Raw genomic sequence first — 22151 nt, forward strand, 5'->3', positions numbered from 1 at the left:
TGAATTTTCCCATCCTTCTTGTTGTCCATAACTGCTGCTTTTGAAGAGGAACATTTGTCTGAAGCTTTGTGCTCTGAAGGCCCTAGCTCGTTCGGTTACAATACGACCCTGATTGGGAGGAACTGCTGATGCTGTCCTCATAAAGAAGCCTGAGATGCAGAAACTGACCACAGTTCCAAATGTCTTATATCAAGTAGGAGTCAAGACAGGTGTCTGGCTCCACCGTTGTCTGATTCTTCAGTGTAGTGTCTGAATGACTTTGCTACGTTCACAGTCTCGGTTTTGGCAAAGCTGAGTTAGTTGGCCCCTTGTCGTGCCTGCAGCAAAGAGGACAAGGCACCCTCAGCCTCAGTGTACTTCTCAGGGTCTGTTTAAGTGTACAGGGTCAGTTTCCTTGGCGAGAGAGGGAGCTCATTGTGCGACAAATGCGGCCATGCGACAAAGAGCAGACTCGGATTCGCTTAGTTTCTCAAACTGAAGCAGCCCGTCGTTAAATGGTTTTCTTTTCTCCTTTAATTGAAAAGAAAGAAAAGAAGGGGCTTGGGACACATGAACCTTTCAGTGGCTTACAATGGTCATTTCTCAGTTACGTTCAACATTTGGTATGGCTGTAAAGCAAAATGCAGGCAGACCCTGAATAACGCTGGACGTACATCAAACAGGGCATGAATGAGTTGGGGAGAGGAACTTCAACTCGATTTGCAGGGAAAGGCTGAATGTGGAGGTAGTCAGGGTCAAGGGTGGTCACTAATCACTCCTCTACAAAGGAGACTGCTTCAGTTACTGGTGACATCAATAGAAATCTCAAATCCTGCCTCCCCCCCCCCCCCCCCGCCGCGCCCATAGCATCTCAGCTGATGCCTTCCATGGTGGGTTCACTACAGTTCCACCTCACGTGAGAAACCCTGCAGTTTTTACTAGCCTATTGGTGGCGTTATAAATGACCGTCTGTCTGAATCAACAAGTGGTAAATCTCCCTTAGTTATAATTTGATTTAAATTAGCCTACCTTGGGAAGCAGACCTCCACAAGAGCAAATTACCATAACCAGCAGCCTTCTTCGACGATTTACATAATTAAATGAGAGAATATTAAGACATCACTGTGAAGTGGCAACCTACGAAGTTTGGCTTTTTTTTTTAAGTGAGGAAAAGGATATCTTTCATGTATCCCCATCACATTTCTGACTAAGCTTCATTTATGATCACTGCGGTTTCTCAAGAACCTTTATCTGAGATGCCATACCTCCAATTCTGTATTGTGTCTCTTAGCATTTTTTTTTAAACATGAGAAATAATGGCGTGCCCAACTATAGAAAGGTGTGGTATTGCAGTGTATCTGATTTGTAAAATTACACATCTGATAGCTACTTTGAAACGCAGGCAACGGGAATGATGAAATGCTTCAATTAGCTGTACCTTCGAAAACATACATCATTGTTCCTCTAAGCAGTTCGAGGAAGAAGAGAGCTTCTTCAAAGAGGACTCTTGGGATTTCAAAAATATTTCTGCTCCTGGGGAGTGAGCTCGAAAATGTCATTGAAAAGTTATCTTCAGTGTCTTTGTCGATGGAGAAATTAAATGAAGCAGTCACATTCTTCACAGCAGAACCTTGTCATGAATCATCTCTTAAACTCTCTCTAGCTCCTGTTGCCTAGCCTGGGAAATGTCCTGGCCTTGATCTCCAGCACTGCAAAGAAAGGAGGGAGGGCTGGAAATGTGGCCTGGTGGCAGAGAGTACTTGCTGCTCTTGCAGAGGACATGAATTTGGTTCTCAGTATCCATGTCTGGTGCAGGACCTCTGTGAGCATTCACAGCTACATGAGTGTACCCTGACTCCATACACAAACATAAAATAAAAATAGACCTTTTACAAAAAAAGGAATGATGTTCCATTAACTATTCATTAATTACAGTGTAGCCTAAAGAAAACTGAATATTTTTAAAAGCATATGTTATAAAGTATATAAGCAAGCCAGCAAAGGCCTGTACAGCCCTCAAGGGCTGTTGTAGAAGATGTTGTGGAAGATGCATGGATGCCATGTGTACCTCCACATCTAGGCAAGTTATCAGAACTTGATCAGAAAGACTGTGTGTATGGTTTTATCAAGTAGGAATGCAGATGACCATTAGGAACCAAAATGGGGTGCAGTCTAGAATACTTCAGGATACAGCGCAAACATGGGTTCTGGTCCACACTGCCTGAATCTTATTTGCAAAATGCTCATATATAAGATTAGCTACTCTGTGGGGTTGTAACAGATTGGATCTTGGTGTCACTCCAGGAACCACACAATCAGTCTTTGGTGTGTTGATAATTGGTGGAAACTTGGGGAACTAATGAGGTTGAGATATAGGGGTTAGAATAAAGTCCCATCTGGGGATTAGTTTCATTAGGCAGGGGATCTCTGTGACCTCCTGGGAGGCAAGAAGGCAATTTGGCTTAACACAGTTCAGTTGTCAGTCCTGGTTCAAACTTCAGGAGTTTGACTCGAAGTGGTTTGCTTTAGGCATATTGAAGCACAGCACAGTTTGGTGAAAACTTTTCTGGTGATAATGAACTCAATTCTGTATTTACAACAAAATGTACATGAATTTACTCCAGGAACAAAGTAAGCAAAATACAGATCAGACATGAGTACATTGAAACTCATTGTAAAGTTCATAAGATAGGGTCTGTAGATTGACTGGAAAAAAATATGATAAGGAGCTGGGAGAGGATCAGGTGCTAGAAGTCACTACCATGCAGATCATGCAAAGGTCACCAGGCTAATCAGTGTGTCTGTTCCCAGCCTTCTGGGTGGATAACAGGTATTGCATTCTTCCTTTGGAGGAACAACCCTTTGTGATTAACATTCTAGATTCCCTTAGTGGTTAACTGTGAGCACGAAGACTTCTGTACCTCCTAAGTCTTTATACCAAAAAATAAGGAAAAAATAATCCAGACGCTAGAGCTCTCTGTACACCTGGGGGACATCCCCCTCCACCTCAACACAGTTGCCTCCCAACCTCAGCCTTCAACTATACAACTATGGGAAGGGCATTTCTGTTGTTTGCTTCTCTGATCTGTAGTGTTTTATAATACCACACTGGTGCTTAATTTATTTTTTATTATTTTATTCTTGAGATTATAATTACAGTATTCCCCCTCCCTTTCCTCCCTCCAAATCCTCCTTGTTCTCTTTCTAATTCCTTATCTCTTTTTTATTACTTGTTATTATATGCATATGTATGTATATATAAATATATTAGGAATATATATATATTCCTAAATGTAACCTGCTTAGGTTGTATAATATTATTTGTATGTATTTGTTTCAGGACTGACCATTTGGTATTGGATAACCAGCCAAGGTGCTCTTCCATAGGGAAGATTATTTCTCCCACTCAGCATTCCTTAGTTGCCTCTCTTTGTACTGCACTGGGGCTTCACAGCCTTTGCCCAGTCACACCAGCCTGCCTATTGTTGCTTCCCTTTTACAGAAGAGGAGGTGGGAAGATTGTAAGAACCAGAGGGTCGGGGAGTTGGCTGTGAGACCATGTCTCCTAGTAATGCCAGAAGCAATATCCATAAAGTCTCACCAACATGACTGCCTGAACATGAATTGGAAAAGGCCATGGACAACAGGAGGCATGTGCTTAGATTTAATTGTCAATTGGACGTAATCTAGAATCACCTGGGAAGGGATTCTCAATGAAGAGTTGTCTAAATCACATTGGCCTACAGGTGTGTCTTAAGGGATTGGCTTGACCATGTTAATTGATGTAGAGAGACCAGCCTTAAAGTCAAGGGTGCCACCCCTTGGGTTTGAGACCATATAAAAATGGCTGAAGCAAGCTGAGCATCCGTATACCTGCTTCCATTCTCATTCGGCTGCTGATCATGAATGGGACTGTTTCATGTTTTGACACCATGACTCCCTCTCAATGACAAAGATAAGAACTTATTGCAAAGTGAAACCATGGGACATGTCATAGTAAAAATGCTCCCACCAATACTGATGTTGAAATTAAATGGCCTCTGTGAGCACATCAGGGGTGGAACCATTGTAAATCTTATTATAGTGTGTGTGTGTGTGTGTGTGTGTGTGTGTGTGTGTGTGTGTGTGTATGTGAACGTGATAGAGATAGAGAGCACATAAGTGCAGGAGTGTGTACTTGTGAGAAAGCAGAGGACAATTTGCAAAAGTCAATTCTTGCCTTCTAGCACGTGGGTCCCAAAGGATTAAATTCAGGTTCTCAGTTTGTCAACAAGTACTTTTATCTTCGGAGCCTCTCTCCTGGGCCAAGGATCAGGAATTTTAAGAGGTGATTATATCAAGGAGGGCCTGCCTTTGTGCTGGACATAATGTTATCTTGAGCAGATTGGTCCTTGCAGAGGCAGGCTGTAAGGGATGGTGAAACAGGAGCTCCCTTGTCAGATGCTGGTATGGTATTCTTAGACTTTCTACCCTCCACAATGATAAGAAATCAATTTCTTCCTTTTAAAAGTCATCCGGTCTACAATGCTCTGTTACAGAATCCAAAGACAGACTAAGCCAGGGCCTCTTGTTCAGAGAAGCTGCTGCTGACAGTACTAAATATTCATGCTTTCCTTCTGAATGTGAGCATTTTGTCACATGTATGCTCTGCTGTCCCATTGGACTTCTTACATAGGACACAAGTTTAGAGACAAAGATAAGAATTTAGAAACAGTGCAGGCAAAACACGAAGCCAAGTACAAAGTTTTTCAAGTCGTTCTGTGCCTGCTATCCGTGCCTCTGCAATAGCAGCAAATGCACTCATTGTTTCCAGCTAAAGGAGAGGTTGGTGAGGATTTCAAAAACAAGCTGGGGAGAGCGTGGGGTGTGAATACTAACTCCAGTTTGGACACACCCCAATTAGGCAGATACCCTAAATCTCCATGAAGACAACCCAGAAGGTTCTTGAGGCCCAGTTGGTACCTGGGTCTTATGTTCATATATTAGACTAGAGAAAGTAATAAGGCATAATTCTACATGATTTTTTTGTTTACTCAAAGTTCTCATCCAAATGAAATTATACAGAAAAACACAAAAGAGGAGGAAGGAGCACATATGTGGAAAAAGGCTTTATCCTTTAGATTGGGAGGCCCCTCCTCCACCCAGTTGTTTGGCAATCCTAACAATGAACAAAGATTCTGACACATTACAAGATCCAAGGCAGTATTAAAGGACAAAAATATGAGCATAGTTGCTGCTTTTCTTTTGTGCTTTATCAAAACTTCTTCTTGTTAGAAGGTTTGCTTTTCTGCTTCCCTGTACTGTTTGCACACTGGCGCTCCACATGCTCAGCTGTCAGAGGTGATCTTGTTTATGTTTGTTTTTTATTAGTAAATTTCCTGCTTTCTCTGCCTTCTGTGGTACTGAGGAAGAGTATTTAGTGGAATAACTTCCTTTAGAAACTTCCATCTGTCCTCATCCTCTGCCATTTGGCATTGAAATGTGTGCTCCATCACTATGAAGCCATGGATCCGTTATCCCTTGCAACTTCATGAGCAACTCCCGGTGTCTGTTTGTTGAGATTTTGTTCCCCTGAAAATGTTTCCCTTGCTGTTTCTCTACTTCCTTTAGGAGAGAAAAATGCAAAAATAGATGCAAAACAGAAAAAAATGAAAAGTATCTTTCAAAATGTGCTTTATGAATGCATACGGTCACAAAATCTGGGTCCTCCCATCATTTTATAAATTAAAAGGATGTCAGCCCAACATCCATCCCCCCCTCACCAAACACTTCCCCAAGGAGAACTCCAGAAAAGATCCTGCCTTTTGAAAGATCTTGTAATCCCAGCTGTGACATTTGTGACTTGGCTAATTATGAAACACAATTAAAGAATGATTAAGAAATTTTCCCTTCTTAGTCAGAACTTAGGAAGTGTTTTTTGTGCACCATTTAATCCCCTTTGCAGTCAATTCCAATCTAGCTTTCCGCCTTCTGACATACCCTGAAAGAGCCTTTTTCATTCTGCACAGAGATGTCCTTTTCTTTATCTGATCCGGCACTGGCTCCTGCTTTACGGGCTGCTGTTGAGTGAGATGCCCTTTCAGACCATCTGATGTCACAAGGACACTCTTGAGCTGCCAATCCTTGGGCTTCTGTTTATCATCTATGAATCTTCAGTGTAGGACCTGGAGACCTAGAGTCTGTGTCTCAGCCAATAAAATGAATAAAGGGGTTTTGGTTTTATTTATTTGTTCTTTTCTCCTAATATCCTGGACATACAAACAAAACAAAAGACCCCATTTGCTCTTCCCTGAACCTCTAAGATTCTAAGACCCATAATAAAATTGAGATGTGTGGAAAAAAGTAGGAAAAAGCTCAGACATTAGGAGCATGGATATAAGGAAAGACGCATATGGGAATTCTGAGGGAAAGCAGGAAGGGGGGGACTAGAAGTTACTGAGATGCCTCTTTGGTTCTAGCATTGAAGGGTAGTTATGAGTAGCTGTCAGTCACCTCTTAGTGACCAACCTGATGTCATTGCATGTGACTGAGATAAGCTGCTGCGGATTAAAGAAAGGTGAACTAACTATGGTGGGGTGGGGCAGCCACTGGCTCTGGAACCAGACTGCCCAGGTGAACATCACAGCAGAAACGCCCTGTCCAGGGCTATTAGGCTCTTGTGATCCAAAGTCCTCACCAGAAAACTACAAGTCACTTCCTCTTAGAAATTCCTCATATAAGAATAATTTATAAACTCAGACATACTTTAAAAATACAAACTGCAATCTATTTTGTCGGTTAGTGAAGTTTTGTGGTCTTTATTGTTTTTATCGATCATCAACATTTTCTAGGTAAAAATAGCAACAGGGAATAAAAGAGTAAGTGATTTGCTGAAGGTGACAGAGGTCGCTCTGCTCCTCAGCCAGCCCCTCAGTGAACTGCCTAGGTTAAGGAGAGTCCCAGGACTACTCAGGTCTACTGGTCTTCTTTCAATCGGGCACCAAGGCAGATGTCACCCTCTTAAAATTCAAGGCTTGGGGACTGTACAGATATCTCCTGAACCCTTGCATTTTTTAATCCGGACTCCTAGACCTCCCTGTTGGCTGACTGTTGCCCCTGATCTGCTTTGGAGCCTGTCAAATATGTGAGACTAGCAAAAAATGCTTGCCTTTGATAGCTGCGCATGTGCCCTGCTACGATTATTCCATCCCACTGTCAGCAGATAAATTAATTAATAGTTAAAACAGAAGCAGAGAAACAAAAACCAGGCTCCTGTCACCAGTGCTGAACCAGATTAGTGTCCTACCATGGGACCTGAGAGGAGAGGCTGGGCTCTGAAGGACTGAAACAAATTTTCAGAATAACTGAATTAGTTTACTCAATGAAAGGGAAGGGTGTAAAGGCAACCCATAGTAAAAACCAAACAAACAAACTCAGGAGCAGCAGTGCCCAGCAGAGCCCTGGAGAGGGAATAGCATGTAAGTCAGGAAATGAGAGTGTCAGTAACACAGGGACGCTAGAGGGTGTGTGTGAGGGAGTGAATCAATGCTTTTCAATGAGGAAGTGGGAGTTTGTTTTGGTCATCAACTTCATTCTGTTGGTTTTGAAGCATCACCGTGACTCTCTTTCCCCTCCCTATGCCATCTAAGAGAGTTCCGAGGAGTCTTCAGGCATCCATCTTCAACCTACAGGCCCATAGTATCTGGTAGACTTTTTCATTAGGCAGGGAACTTCAAAGACAGGTCTGCCTATATAGGCAGTTTGTCAGTCACTTTCTTCTGTGCTCTGCAGGATGTCTAGCAGACTCTTTTATGAAACAGGAACCCCCCGAAGGGTGGTGGCCTCACCTTTAGGCGAGTTTAGCAGTCATTTCTCTGTGGATCCTCCATGTCTAATTCATCAGGCAGTTAAGGAGGCAAGAGCAGTTTCTTGCCCAAATGGTTAGCAAACACCGTAAGAAGGCTTTTTGAAGCCCATCATCCTCTTGAAGTAAATATGGCTGCTAGGAGCAGATGTGTCTTACTGTTATGAAAAGTCTTAAGCTCTTAAAACATTTTAAATGCCATGTTCTGTAGTCTTTGAAAGATCTGAAGAGTGCCTATCCATCTGAAATACATCTCTGTACATCTAGAAAATCTAACTAACATGACTACAAGCCTGACTATTATAGTTGATTATCTATTAACCTATATTTCTTAATTATACATTACATTTTTAAATGAACTGCATAATCACAATACCTTAATCAAGAGCAGAAATATGGATATAACAAGATTGATCTTAAATTTGTATCAATAAGCCAAGATACATACCAATACAAAATATTCCTCTCTATATCATATCCCTCTTTAAATATAAACAAAGATTTATACATAATACTGGGGAATTTGGACATAGTTCTCTCCAAACTGCTTCCTGCTTTTTGTTGGATGAAGTATTTTTTTTGGGGGGGGGGTTAGTCATGGCAAGCTTTCATGGGGTCTTGGTCCATCAAACCACATTAGTCTGGACAGATTTTACAGGTTCTCATCTTCTGTGGAAACAATAGCAGAATCTCTTTTCCAAACAACATATCCTTAGATACTTTTATGTTGGTTTAGTTCAGAGCCCTTATAATGAAATGTCTCTCAAGATGTAACTCTTTAATAGTCAAAATATTCAAAGAAAACACAGACTCTCTGTCTATTACATCTTTATGTGACTTATTTTTCTTACCTTATTACTTTTTCTACAAGTTTAATATTTATTTTATTATCTTTATTCCTTTCATCTATGATTCTCTGTACTCTGTTATACATTTACTGTCTCTTTTTCTTTTCTTTCCCAAGCCTATGTACATTTTTTAAACACACTTTTTCTCATTTAGAGGTTTTTTTATGTCTGAATCTCTCCTTATTGTGTATCTGTAATCCTTTTCTGACCAGTACGGCTTCTTAAAATGCTAAGTGCTTCTTAAAACCCTAAGCAGTGGCATTGCTAGGGCAAACATGGCCCTGCCTGCTTGCTCCACCCAGTCCAACATGGCAGAAACATGTTCTCTGTCTCTAAGAGCCAGACACACTGCCCCATTTCTAAGTATGCAGTGAGCCTATGTCAGTCCATTAAGCAATTTGTAACCCATTGCTCACAAACCCCATTTAAAGGATCAGTATCATGGAAGAGCCAAAGTTCATACTGACAGCATGAACCAGGAAGCTGCCATTTATAAAGAAGCCACACAGTTTATATTATTGCACTGTTCTTAAAGAAGCCACAGCACCCCTGCTCACCATGAACCTATCTAGAAAAATAATTTGTGGTTACCAAAAGCCATGCTTAACTCTGTTCTGTTGTGCCCAGATTTCCCTTTTAAGCTTCCTAAGGTTTTGCATGGATATATAGTCGACCACATTGGACTGCCAATTTGTTGTGGGAAGATAGAACATGAGACTCTTAATCTCAGGGTCATGGGTTTGGACCCCATGTTGGGTACCAATTTGTTGTAGGAGGCTGCTTGCTTGTTCCCAGCTGCCCAGAACTGAAGTAATTACACAGAAACTATATTATTTGCAATACTGTTTGGCCAATAGTTTAATCATATTTCTGGCCAATATCTTAAATTAACCCATTTCTATTACTCTGTATATTGCCATGTGGCTGTGGCTTACTGGCAAGGTTCTGTCCAGCATCTGTCTCTGTCAGGGATTCCATGGCTTCTCATTGACTCTGCATTCAATTTAGCTTTCCCTGCCTATCTCTACTCTGCCCTATCAGGCCAAGCCAGTTCCTTTATTCATTAACCAATAAAAGCAACACACAGACAGAAGGACCTCCCACATCAGCTAAGGGCATAAACACATTCAGGAGCCAGGCACCTGGGTTGAAAACCTACTTCTGTTAAATATGATTTGTGTTAGATTATTTAACTTATGTTTTTCTCATCTGTAGAAGGGAGATGGCATTGGCATCCTACTCTGTAGGACTAGTGAACAAATTAATTGAATAAGCTTACTTAAAGCTCTTGGAATCATGTCTAATATACACTAAGTTATCAGTATTAGTGCTCCTTGTTACTGTAGTTGGCACTGGTAATTATCTTGCATCCTATGTCTCTATAACAAATGGTGATTTTATTTTGATGTTCAAGTCTATTGTTGTCCTACATTCCTTGTTGATTAAATGATTAAAAATCTCATTTTTGAGAGCTTGACACCTGCTATGTATTGCATCTAGACAAAACTCATAAAGCATTGGCAGTGGTGTTAATATTTACACATCGGTGATTTAAAGATTTGGAAAAGATAATAAAGCCATTGGGGAAAACCCAATGTCTACGTTCTGGTTCTCAAGATGTATTTGCCCTTCCATCTTCTCATTCAGTTCTTATTAGTACACTGTGTCATTCACCCTGTAGCCTGTCTTCCTCCCATGCATTAGTTGGTTTTTTCGTCACTGCATCTGAACAACTGACAAAAGCATCTTAAGGCAGGAAGGGTTTGCTGTAGCTTACCAGCATGGAGGATGCTATCCATAATGCCTGGGAGAGCACTGCAGGGAAAGCAGGAGGCTGCTGGCCATTGCATTCACGTTACATCCATGGTTAGGAGCCTGAGAGCTGGTACTCAGCTATATTCATCTTTCTGTTCTGCCCAGGGCTCCAGACCACATGAAGGTGCCATCTGAGTTTAGGGTGGGTTTTTCCACCACAATTAATCTAATCTTGATGATTATTCACAGATATATGCTGACATCTGTTTCCATTATAATTCTAAATCATATAAAGTTTACAATAAAAGTTAATCAACATACTCAAATTCTACAATTTTTATATTTCATTCAAATAATGTTAAATTCCCTGTGGTTCCCTGTGTGCAATAAGATCTTCTATGCCCTTCAACGTAGATAACTTTTATTTCTTGTCAATGTAGATAACTTTTATTTCTTGTCCTTTTCCCTCTGGTTCCAGAATGTCAATAACTCATAAATTAGTAATACTAAATAAATTTATAAATACAAGATCTGATCATTCTAAAGAGCAGCATCCTTTGGGCCTGATCACAGTAATGCATAGTAGCCATGAGCTCATATGTTACTAGTTATGAATGTGACTGATGTTCTCAAGAATGGGATATCTACTGCATTTAACCTGGAGTAAACTTGATTTAAACAGCTGCACGGGGCTGGTAGTTAATTGTACAGGGAAGAGTGGTCCATGACAAAGAGCTGGTCATGTTGGATACAACTGGGCGACCACAGTGCATCCCCATTGGGACAGTGGTCCTTCAGAAGGGAGATCCACACTCTTGAGCCCCACTCACATAACCACAATAGGAATTGTTTGTGATAGGGATAGCAATTTTATCAAGGAGCAGATGGAGAATCCTTGTGGGATGTTAGCAATGTTAGTGATATGTTTGTAGTGTGGCATTTTTACTTAGCTACCAAGTAGAAAATGGTATCGGTCACCCCTTATCTAAACTCACTCCAACATTCTACATATACATATGTGTGTGTACATATATATAAACACACCTATAGATAGATATAGATATATGTAACTTTTCAGTTTGTCTTGTTAATCTGTGTTTTGTTCATGTTCCATCTACTCCCTATCCCATGTGATTTTCTTAAGCCTCAGGAGTTTTGTCTTACACATCTTACTGTATCATTTAACATAAAGCACAGGGCCAATGAATGTTCAATAAGTGAACAAATACACAAGTCAAGAAATAAGCCAACAACGCCAGTGACAGCCTACTCTTCCTTCACAGGAATGGATGTGTAAGAGTAACGCCATTCTGCATCAGTGGCCCCCAGCTAGGAGACAGATGCACAGGAGAAAAGTCATGTGATCATCAGGACAGCGCAGGAAGCACGATTATGCACGGCAGGCTAGGGCAGGCTGATGGACCATGTAGTTTCAATGAAGTGGACATTGCCTTCTTGCAACTTGCTGAAGGAAGTTTAGATTTCATGAATGGGAAGAAACAAGATAGTTTAACAAAAGGCTTGTGCCCACAATTCCAGAGCTGCCTGACAAGCTTGCCCAACTTCCCTAGCTTCTGTACTAACTTGACCTGTAACTGTGCAAATCCCTTCTTGTATAATGTCTGTTTATATAGGAGCCCTGAGGAGAAGAGCAAAAACACAGTCACTACACATACTCAACCTACACACGTCCTGGATGGGCGACAGCAAGCCAATCAATAATATGGAATGTGAATGGGAGTTCATGTTGGTTCAATTTCATTCAATTCCATAAAAAACTGGCCAATATCTACCTTGTGGGAAAAAAACACAAATTAGTAGGAATCGTTATCCTTAGAGAATTCGCAATCTCTAAATACATCAGTAAGATGCATAAACTAACAGCTTGTGACAAAGTGTGGTAGATTTAATGAAGGAGGTAAGTGTGGCACACTGCTGGTGTGAGGAAGAGTGGGGAGTCGAGTATGTTTTGGAGAATACATCCCAAATTCATCTACATAGATAGTGGATGGTGGAAGACAGAGAGAAGACTCTACCCACAGACACACCCATATTTAAAAGCACGGAGGAAGGCACAAGGTAAGAGTAGAAATCCAATAAATCAGAAGGCCATCTAGGAAGGATGTAGCAATTTCAGGATTAGAAGTTTAAGGCCTTAATTAGAATTATTGCTACGAACACAAAAGCGATATTTTTACCATGTTTCCTAGAAGTGACTCTCAGCTTCTGTCTAGTTACTGTTCTCGTCCTGTGGAGAGACACCATGACCAAGGCACTGAACTTGAGGTTTGCTTAGAGTCTCAGATGGTTAGACCATGATCATATGGTGGGAAACATGACAGCAGGCAGGAAGGCATGGTGCTGATGCTAGAGCTGAGTGTTCTTGTCTTATGTTAACCGTGGAGGAAGAAAGAGAGTGAAGCTGGGCCTGGTGTGGGCTTTTGAGACTACCGCCAGTATCACACTTCCTCCAACAAGGCTATACCATCTAATCCTTTCTAAATAGTTCAAGCAACTCAGAACCCAATATCCAATTATCTGGGGTCCATTCTCACTCAAACACCATGGCTCACTTTGTGCCTGCAACACCTGAGAAAGAAAATTCACTTCTACCAATAACAGTAATGGTTCACAAAAGAAGCACTTCTTTGCGAGGGTGTGGGCAATCTCCCCAAGATGATGCTGATAGAAAAACCCTCTCCAGTGTTAGTAATTTCTATTCAGATGGCCTAAAATGGGAAGTGCTGAAGACGGAGTGCAAAATTTAGCACTGTACTTCCTGAGAACTTTTAATAATCCGGACAGGCACAATTCAGCTTGTTCTTCAAGACAGGTGTGTTGGGTGTGCATGCATGTTGCTTTTACCCAGGAAGGATCTAAATTTTATCTAGATTCTGAGCCTTTTCCAACTTTGGTTACGACAGTTGACCACTCTAAATTTCAGTTCAAGTCATTCTGATCAGAGATCTGAGACCCTTTGCTGCACACAGTGACCTAGGGGAAATGGAGCAATCCAGGAGTGTCATTGTTAGTAAAGATGAAGTTGCTGATGAGGATGAAAGGTGGTTGGATAAAGATGGCAAACCAGTGCTCTGATCTGCTATCTTCTTGGGAGGCTTCACCAAATATCATCAAAGAATGATGTGAATTGTATACTTTCTTTCCATTTCCATGTATTAATGAAGCCTGTATAAGATAGGCACCATGCTCAATGTTCTGGATTAAAGGTGTTTTTATAGGAATTGCTCTTCCTCGCTAGAAGTTTGTATTGTGTGTGAGTTGAAAACTAAAATCAAATTCCAAGGCAAGGTGTTCAGTGGTCAGGTAGAAACACATACAAGGTATCATGAGAATGTTTTGGCCCCACTGCAGAGGCAGCAAGTTGTTTCTGCAAGGGCATGTGGAAAATCTGTGGGGGTACGGTGTTCCAGAAAAAGAGAAGACCAAAACCATGATGAAAAGAAAATTCTCTAGAGATAAAGGAGCCCCTGTGGCCAGGGCTAAAGGGGACAGAATGACTGTGGAAAGATGGGCAGGTTTCTAAGAAGCAAGCCTTGCATCTCACTTGGTTAGGAAGGGGAAGGCCACCTCAGGGGTGCAGGGAGAGGTGCCATGATCTTGATGTTACAAAACCAAAACTTTGAGAATCCGTTGTAAAAGGATTTCATTGGAGGCTCATGGTCAAGGGAGCATAATCAGAACCTGTTCCAGAGTACTCCTATAATCAGACATTGTTCCAGAGAGCAAGGACCACATCTTCAGTCACCTTGTCCCTGTGTGGACAGATATATTCCCTATTCTACTATCTTTAAGGTTTAAGAAATTTTGGAGGCCAAGCGTGAAGTAGTAGCTCTCTTTTGTTCTAGTGCTCACTGGCATGAAGAGTCCATAGGGCTATATATCTGCCTGCCTGTGGAGTGAGCCCATGCCTAGGGTCTTCTTTAGAGTAACACAATTAATCCCTGACACCAGCCAGTTCTTGCCTCCTTTATTCTTACCTTTTCTCTTGCCCGAGCTTGCTCTTCTTTTGACTCGAGTAATCCCCTCCTCTGACTGGATGCCTCCTGCAAACTGCTATCCTGCTAGCATTTCATTGTCATTTTTTGGCCCCATTCCATGGTTCTCTCAATCATTCTTCAGAGCAAGAGATATCATCTAGAGGGGTCTGCCACTTGCATAAATGAGTTATGAGTCCCCGCAATTTCAAGTGGATTACCAAACACCTCCCAAGCAGAGGCAGCATCTGCTAGCTCCAAAGTGTGAAAGGGACATTATGCATATGTATGCAGAGACGCATGCCCTGCAGCAACAGATTCTGAAGCGCAGCTCCCTCCCAGCCTGTGCAAGGAGCCTTGAGAGCTGCTCTTTGAAAAGAGCGTACTGTGACATTCGTTCCTTCCTCTCTTCACTTTACAGTCCTTAATTTCCTGTTTGATGACTGCATGGGTAGAATGAGAAAAAGGGTTGAGTGATTGCACATGTTACTGAGGTGTTACCTACAACATCTCACATCTGTAGGCAAATGACCCTCGTCAACTCTAGAGAAATGGAGAGAAGAAAACAGCCTGTATGTGAACAAGGATGACAATAAAACCAAGCAGCCAGAGTACTGTGGGATCAGTAATTTCATCCGGGCAATCCTGATAATGACTATGTTTGGTGTGTATGTGTGTATATGTATGTATGTGTGTGTGCCTCATATAATTCCATATATATGCATTTCCATATATACATGGAAATAACACATATGTGGAAATAACCTATATATTATTTCCACATTGTAGATAAAAATATTATTTAAACCTAAAACAGGGCTGCAGAGATGGCTCAGTGGTTAAGAGCACTGTCTGCTCTTCCAAAGGTCCTAAGTTCAATTCCCAGCAACCACATAGTGGTTCACAGCCATCTGTAATGAGAACCGGTGCCCTCTTCTGGCCTGCAGGCATACATGCAGACAGAATACTGTGTATATATAATAAATGAATAAATCTTTTTAAAAAAAGATCTTAAACCTAAAACTAAGGAAGTCTTGCTATTTGCAATCACATGGATGAACCTTGATATATGTTAAGTGAAAAGAATCAGAAATGATAAAAAAAAATACTGTATGATTGCACTTATGGGCAATCTAAATACTTCAAACAACTACAGAAAGCAGAATGGTGGTTATTGGAATTGGAAGATGGAAGAGAGAAAAATGTAAATCAGTGGGAAGGAAAACTGGACTCCTTATACCCAGCGTAGGCAAAGTACTTAACCTTGTATTATATGCTTGGCTGAGAAGAGATCTCAGGTGTTCTCACTCCCAAATGCATACAAAAGGCAACAGTCTGTGGGAAGATGAGTGTATTGACTATTGTCTCTGCTAACTGTTCACTATGTACAGTTGGCTCTCCATATCTATGGGTTCTATGCTCAAGCAACCATTGGGAATACATGAAAAAGTGCTTCTCTACTGGACATGTCAGCATTTGAATGAATGTTTATCAGCACTTGCATGGTTTTATGTATTATAAGTAACCTGTACATGGTTTACAATATGCAGGAGGTGATGCTCAAATATATCTATAATATGCATATAGGTTATGCTCAAATCTAAGGGATCTGACATCCAGAGTTAGGAATCTGTAGGTGCTGCTGGAACCCATCTATGGTAGACACTGAGGAACAACTTCCTGTCTCTGTCAGGAGGTTACACTGCCCACTTTGCATATGAGCTCCCTTCTGTTGGTCATTACAAAACAAAACAAAAACTACCAAAATTAAAATAAAATTCAACATAACTGCTATTTTAAAATGAAGGCTATGCCGTCCTATTTAGTTTTGTTGTTGTTGTTATGGTGCTTGACAAAAGTACATGTGAAGATGCTTTTTTTAATTTTTATTTTTTTATTTTATTTTAATTTATTTATTAAAGATTTCTGTCTCTTCCCCGCCACCGCCTCCCATTTCCCTCCCCCTCCCCCAGTCAAGTCCCCCTCCCTCATCAGCCCAAAGAGCAATCAGGGTTCCCTGCCCTGTGGGAAGTCCAAGGACCACCCACCTCCATCCAGGTCTAGGAAGGTGAGCATCCAAACTGCCTAGGCTCCCACAAAGCCAGTACGTGCAGTAGGATCAAAAACCCATTGCCATTGTTCTTGAGTTCTCAGTAGTCCTCATTGTCCGCTATGTTCAGCTAGTACGGTTTTATCCCAGGCTTTTTCAGGTCCAGGCCAGCTGGCCTTGGTGAGTTCCCAGTAGAACATCCCCATTGTCTCAGTGGGTGCACCCCTCGCAGTCCTGAGTTCCTTGCTCGTGCTCTCTCTCCTTCTGCTAAGGTAAAAACTAACCAAATAAACATAGAGTATGGTGAATTACTGTCATTTAAAATAGAATTAGAGTTTGAAGTCAGGGATGGTACCAATGATAGCCTTTGTTGGAGAGGTTGTGGAGAAAGGGGTACACTCATCCATTGCTGGTGGGAATGCAAACTTGTGCAACCACTTTGGAAGGCAGTATGGCGGTTTCTCAGGAAATTCGGGATCAACTTACCCTTGGACCCAGCAATACCACTCTTGGGAATATACCCAAGAGAGGCCTTATCATACAACAAAAGTATATGCTCTACAATGTTCATAGCAGCATTGTTTGTGATAGCCAGAACCTGGAAACAACCTAGATGCCCTTCAATGGAAGAATGGATGAAGAAAGTATGGAATTTATACATATTAGAGTACTACTCAGCAATAAAAAACAAGGACTTCATGAATTTTGCATACAAATGGATGGAAATAGAAAACACTATCCTGAGTGAGGTAAGCCAGACCCAAAAAGAGGAACATGGGATGTACTCACTCATATTTGGTTTCTAGCCATAAACCAAGGACATTGAGCTTATAATTAGTGATCCTAGAGAAGCTAAATAAGGAGAACCCAAAGAAAAACATATAGGCATCCTCCTGAATATTAACCTTCAGCAAGCGATGAAAGGAGACAGAGACAGAGACCCAAATTGGAGCACAGGACTGAAATCTCAAGGTCCAAATCAGGAGCAGAAGGAGAGAGAGCACGAGCATGGAACTCAGGACCGCGAGGGGTGCACCCACACACTGAAACAATGGGGATGTTCTATTGGGAACTCACCAAGGCCAGCTGGCCTGGGTCTGGAAAAGCCTGGGATAAAACTGGACTCTCTGAACATAGCGGACAATGAGGACTACTGAGAACTCAAGAACAATGGCGATGGGTTTCTGATCCTACTGCACGTACTGGCTTTGTGGGAGCCTAGGCAGGTTGGATGCTCAACTTACTAGACCTGGATGGAGGTGGGGGTTTCTTGGACTTCCCACAGGACAGGGAACCCTGATTGCTTTTCGGGCTGGGGGGAGACTTAATTGGGGGAGGGGGAGGGAAATGGGAGGCGGCGGCGGGGAAGAGACAGAAATCTTTAATAAATAAATAAATAAATAAAATAAAATAAAATAAAATAAAATAAATAAAACCGAATTAGATCGTCATTGTTATGAGAGTATTTGGGAAATGTTCATTCGTGGGGACAGAACTGTTTCTGTTCCAAAGGGGGCAGGTTCACTCATTCATCATCCCCATTCCTGTCCACCTTCTTAATAGGAGAAGACACCACGTACCTCATGGGAGGTGCATAAGATTGGAGGAAAGTGGGAGTCTACTGTGGCAAACCAGACTTTCACATTTTCCAACCACTGAGTTATAATCACTGCTGGAGCTAAACGATCTGACATAGTTAGCAAAGTCTGTCTGTCTGGTCCCCTGCTCGGATGCTGAAAGATTCATTCAATCCTCGGTGCTCTCATTCCACAAAAATGGAAGGAAGGATAGTTCCTGGAAGTAGGGCAGTGAGTGGGATTGTGACTAAGCTGTCATGGACCTGCTGTCTAGCAATAGAATGGCCTGGATCAACCCACTCTCTTTCTGTACCTGCTACGCAGACACAAAGTGGCAAGGGGTGATGTTTTAAGAAACCCTTTGCTGCATTCTGCCATGTGCAGAAACTCTGGGGTGGATTGAGCATGACCTCTGCTAATTACCAGTGGGAGCTATTTGACCTTATTAGTTACTTACGCTCTCCAAGGAATACTTACTGTGTCTGTAAACTGGGAACAATAACTTATCTGCTGAGTAGGGTTTTCTGAGAACTGAATGTAATATTATAGCATAGTATTGTATATGTGTGTATACATGGAATTTTTAAATCAGTGTCTTGCAAATGGAAGACTCAACAAATCTAAAGAGTCAATCTGCTCTAGCTTCCTTTGATTCGAAACTCTTTTCATTAACCACTTTCCAGCTTCTTTTTGGATAAACCTTTCCTTACCTATAAACTAAAGCTAAGCTAATTGATTTGTACTATTGGGCACCAATAGTCATGTAAAATTATTCTACTTTCAACACAGTGAGATAAATAAAAGGCTTGTTCTGTGCATCCTTTAAGTCAGCAGGATAAAAACAGTACTTGGAGAGTGGGCAAGTGATGCCTTGATAAGCAAAGAAGTGTCGAGAAAATTCAAAAAGACACAGCAAAGTGATTTGGATAAACTGATTTATGCAAAGACAACAAATACACTCCTGGCCTGCTTGAAAACTCCAAAGAGGACAACTGAGGGAACACGAGCCTGTCCCTTGAGGAGTGTGTGCCCCTCATTCACTCCAGTATACACCCACAGATCCCCATAAGACTGGAAAGCAAGGGGTGCCTGCTGTTCTTGCAAGGTGCGCTCACCAATTATTGACCTTTAGACAACTAAATCAGGATCTGTGGTGAATTTAAAATACTAATGTCTGAGTCTAGGGAAGGATCCAGAAGATAACTTAGCAATATTTTGATAATAGAAATGGCCTGGAACGCATCTGAAGGTCCCCAGTGCATTTTCATTAACACTGAGCATGTTTTAAGTTTGTACATAACTTCTTCTCATGTGTTGTGCAGCTGTGAGTGTGGGAGAAGGATCCTCCTGGGACCAGGGCATATGTTCTCTCCCTGAGAAAATCTGAGAGAGAGCCCCAAAGGATGCACTGAATCCCTCTCTCAGCCAAGGAAGGAAAAGCCTGCCAGGAACGCTCCTTGGTCAGTGAGCAAGTGTGCGCTGGGAATAGAGCTGTGCAAACTTATTGTGGGTTAGAGTGAAGCATGCATTGATATATGAGCTGAAATTCTGGATCCAACCTTTGCTCTTACTTCAGTGCCATGGCTTTCTGGACTTCACTTCCTTCCCCATAACATTAGCCAAAAGCACATGTCAAGTTAGAGATACTGTCCAGTTCCACACCCCATTTTCTCAGCATTTCTAAGGATGCCGGAGCTGAAAGAATACTCAGCATTTCCTAGATTAGTGTTCTGATTTCATAGAAGGGAAAAGTGGGTGGGAGATGAAGACTGATTTGTCTAAGGCTGAAAAGTCAGTGAGAATCAGCAACAAGACTGCAGCCAGTTCCCTGAGGTCCTCAGTCCAAGGCTGCTTAGTCACTCACGAGTCTGATGCGAGGTTGAGTCTTCTGGTGTATTCAATAAGATGGGAGGCAAATGTACTATACAATAAACACATGACCTTTGCAAGCTCTCTAAGTAGACGATTCGACCCCCTTTGCAAAGCATTGTAGAGTGTGTGTGTCAGGCTTCCTGGATTTAACACAATGGAAACAAGTGTGAGGCAATCTTCACCATCCACACAAATCCTATCTAGTTTGTTGATGGCGGTCCCTGAGTCTGAAAAAGTGAGTTTTCTTTTAAATACCACAGCTGTTGCCTCTAACAAGAACTTCTACTTGATGGTAGAATCAGCGAACACAAGGCACCAGCTAACACTGAAAGGTGTTTTCCTTCTAATGGATGTCAATGTGGCCTCTATTGTTTAGTTTTTAGCTGGTTCTCTGGGTGAGGGGAAACAGGATGGCCTGATCTTGAAACCATCCCAGTTTCCTGATTAAGAATCGTTAGGAAGGAAAGCTTCAAGAAACTACAGGTTTACAAACTCTGCCAAACCCACAAATGAAAACTATCATCCTTAATAATGACCCATTTTTTTTATCTTAAAAAGTAAAATATCAAGAACATTCTTCACACACACACAAAAAAACCCTAGCAGATGGTAGATATAAGGCTTGTCTTCTCTTCCCATCAGGAAGTTAACATGAAGATACGATTTTAAAACACAGTCTATATCAGAAGGGCTACATGTGACTTGATCTAATTTTAAAACATCTTGTATGGTTTATGTATGTATGTATATGTGTGTGTGTGTGTGTGCATATTTCATCTGTGTCAAACAAGGCAACAAATTATCTGTCATCTCAGAGCAACAACTAGATAATTCAGATGCATGAACAATTCAGTCCTGTCCTATGTACCTTCTAGTAAGATAATGACTTGGAACTTCAAAGTGTAACTGACAGACCCCAGAGACTCTCAATGAATGGTGTGTGTGTGTGTGTGTGTGTGTGTGTGTGTGTGTGTGTGTGTGGTGTATGGAGATTTGTTCACATATATGTTCATGGGGAGGGCATGTGCATGTGTTTTTGTGTAGTGGAAAACTGTGTGCACATGTCTGTGTATGCTCCTGCTGTAGGCCTGTGCTTATAATGTGTGTGGGGGAGGGCATAGGTCTAGGTGGGCTATCATTCTCTATTGCTCTCTGCATTCTTTTTTATGAAACAAGGGTTCTTTGCTGGACATAATCCTCATAGATTGGCTAGGATGTTGAGTAAGTCTGTCTCTGTCCCTTCCTCCAGCACCAGGGTTATAGTCAGTCATGCATCATGCGCAGCCATTCTCTGAGTACTGGGGATCAAACACCTGTCCTCATGCTTCTGTGGAAGGCAACTTACCCACTGGGCTATCTCTCTGGGCTTTGAGTCATCCTTTTATTTATTTTTTGTTAACCTAAGGCATCTCTAGTCTTTTAATTATTTTCCAAGAGCTGATTGAACATTAATTCAATTCCTCCCCATCATCCTTCGCACTTTCAAGTTTCCCTATAGACTCATCTTCATTTTGTTTCTCTGTTCCACTTCTGGGTGTATATTTTTCCCTTCTAGTAGTGTGGTCAGAAGGTAGTCCACCCCAGCCTCTAAAGTTTTATCCCAAAGGGAGAAACAGAAGTTGAAGGCTGCTGTTTAGTTTGGCTGTTGAATATATTTGAGAACTTATACCTCTTATGCACTATTAAGCAAAAGCCTGTTTGTCCTCATTAAAATTAGATTGACCGCCATTTTCTCCATAGAAATTATGCCCCTATTTATTAAAGCTAATTATGCATTGTGCCATTTTTCTTTTCTGTTTGTATTCATGAATGCCTGGTCTCAATGGGAACATCTAGGTGAAGATCAATAATCGGTCTCTTATTAGAGCAGGGGGAAGCATCCATTGGTACACTGCATTCAGCTGTGTGTAAGAGGGCTTATTATTAAAGCAACAGCAGGCATTCACAGCCCATGCTTGCTGGCAGTGCTGGACACAGAGGATTAAATAATCAGCCATCAGGCTCTGTCTCATAAATGTTTTCCTTTGACTTTTGGCAGGATCTCCAACCTGAGCAGATGCCAGTTGACATGGGAACTCTGAGGAGAGCAATTTAAGGATTTTCACATTTGCTTGCCGTGGTAAGATTTAAAGACATAACCACAAAGGACAGAAAATGTTACCGAATTCTGGCGTTTTGTATAGATGCAAAATGAAATTGTTTAGGTCAGTATGTTTCTACCCATACCTTTTC

The 22151-nt window shown here is 41.5% G+C and overlaps 1 protein-coding gene across 2 annotated transcripts in view; it reads left to right on the forward strand.

Annotated features, from left to right (window-relative positions):
• Window positions 1-22151, forward strand: part of Sema6d (semaphorin 6D) — a 563414-nt gene that overhangs the window by 183797 nt on the left and 357466 nt on the right. Inside the window, exon 3 of one of the 2 annotated variants that reach the window (XM_075962007.1) lies at window positions 21958-22038. The gene's annotated coding sequence lies outside the window, so the exon portion shown is untranslated. Of the gene's footprint in view, window positions 1-21957; window positions 22124-22151 lie in introns of both variants that reach the window. The other variant, XM_075961999.1, reaches the window with a different exon arrangement.

The sequence above is a fragment of the Microtus pennsylvanicus genome, chromosome 2 (genome assembly GCF_037038515.1).
Source record: "Microtus pennsylvanicus isolate mMicPen1 chromosome 2, mMicPen1.hap1, whole genome shotgun sequence".
NCBI lineage: Eukaryota > Metazoa > Chordata > Mammalia > Rodentia > Cricetidae > Microtus > Microtus pennsylvanicus.